Here is a 2,076-nt window from a genome sequence, read left to right on the forward strand (position 1 = left end):
AGCTGCTTGGGAAGAAAGGGCAGGACAGCTTGTGAGAAAATGTTTAGTGGACACAAGAATGCACATAAATAAAAGGAAAAGACTACAGGGCAGTGTACCAAGCAGAGTCAAAATTATAATCAATTTAATAAATATTTTTAAAGAAACTAGTAGAGTTATCACATATGCACAACAAAATGTAATATATAATATTGAGGAAGATGAATATGTGTTTATCCTTGATTTTATTGTTATACACTATATGCATGTTTTAAAAATCAATAATATACCCCACAAGATATACATCAAATATGTATAAAGCAGAAATATATATGTGTATATAGGCATATATAGTTGCCAGAAAAATCACGACATTTTTGTTTTTCTATGCAAAAATGCATCATGACTTTTCCAACAACTATAACTATATATATATATGTAAAGTATATATGTATATATAATATACACATGTATATGTAAAGTATATATATGTATATATAATATATATATATAAAATGGCAGAAGTATAGTATCTTAAAATCTGCCATCCTAAAAAATTATGACCATTTCTGTATGTTAATGATTAAATAATTAAAATAAAAGAAACTTTCTCCTAAGTGTCAGAAAACCATGAGAGGAATATCAAGTTTATTGAAGGAGAAATTCCTAGATGATAGGTGTATTGAGAAATTAGGGGTTGTCTCTGTGACTCTGCAGATATATGATATCTCAGCAGACATCATATGAAGTCTGAAAGTCATTCATTTAATTACCTCCAATTATTGAAAGCATTCTAGACTTACCCAGCATGTTTTATATTTCAACTGGCTTTCACATTTATTAGTTTATCCACAAGATCATAACAGGATGAAAAAAAAAAATTGCTCCACAGGAAGAACTCCTAGAAACAGAAGCCGCTGAGGAAAACACTGGTAAGAATCTACCTCTGTGTCCAGCTGGCAAGCCGGCAATGGTTGAAGCAAACAGATTTTATCAGCCCATCAGTGCATGTACAGTAGCAGAGCCCGCCAGAGAAAGCGGAAGTGCTTTGGAGACAGAGCAGCTGGTAGTGGGGATTAGAATAGAGACCTGATTCTGGAAGTATCTCAGAGTCAAAGCAAATCTGTCTCAATTATTAGTTAAGAGATCAGTCTTTGGAAGAGCGACCTGATCCTGGGAAATACAAATCATTTAAATTAGAGTGTAGTTTCTGATTTGGCAATATATAAATGATTTGCTTTTGCATTTACTTTCCATATGTTCGTGTGTGGGGGGGGTTATTTTTTATTTTTGAACTGCTAACAATGGACCAATTTTTATTATACAACTCTAATTATTGTCCTCATAGAAATACCTACTTAGTAAGTGTATTTGAAGACTTCTTTGTGTTTTTCATATTCATATATTTAAAAGTTAAGATCAATAGATTGAAGTGAACAGAGTTGGAGAAAGGGAATAATGTTATGGTCTAAGTGGTATGATCATTTTCTGTTTTCTTGGATTATTAACATTTTCCTAATCTCACCACAGTGTTTTATTTTAGTATGACAGACTGAAATGGGTTATCAAGAGAAAGTCCAAAATTTAAATAGCAAGCCAATAATTCTGGCTAGTTAAAGAGTTTCATCTCTTTAGGCTCGTCACAACCCATATTAAAAGCTTAAAACTCTCAGTAATGGGCTGGGTCCATGGCCTGGTGGTTAGGGCAGCCAATCCCACATGGCTGACCCTGCGTTTGAGCCCTAGACACAGGAACTTGAGAAGCACACCAGATATGTGTGCATATGTGCCCAAAATTCCAAAAGGAGGGAGAGATGCAGGAGAAGGGATTGTGGTATGACTATTCCCTGTTGCAGGGGGTGAGGTGGGAGAGTGCTTTCCCCCCCCCAGCAAGAAACAACAACAAAAATCTCTCAGCACCAAATAGAGACCCCAGGACTGAATTATCCCCAAAGGAAATAAAACAAAACTAGAATTAAACTTGGATATTCCGAACAGACCCGAACAGCTATACAGTTGACCTTTGAACAATGTGGAGGTTAGGTTAGAGGTGTTACCCCACACACACGAAAATCCACATATAACTTTTGACTTTTC

The sequence above is a fragment of the Tupaia chinensis genome, unplaced genomic scaffold (genome assembly GCF_000334495.1).
Source record: "Tupaia chinensis unplaced genomic scaffold, TupChi_1.0 Scaffold000097_1, whole genome shotgun sequence".
In the NCBI taxonomy this organism is placed as follows: domain Eukaryota; kingdom Metazoa; phylum Chordata; class Mammalia; order Scandentia; family Tupaiidae; genus Tupaia; species Tupaia belangeri.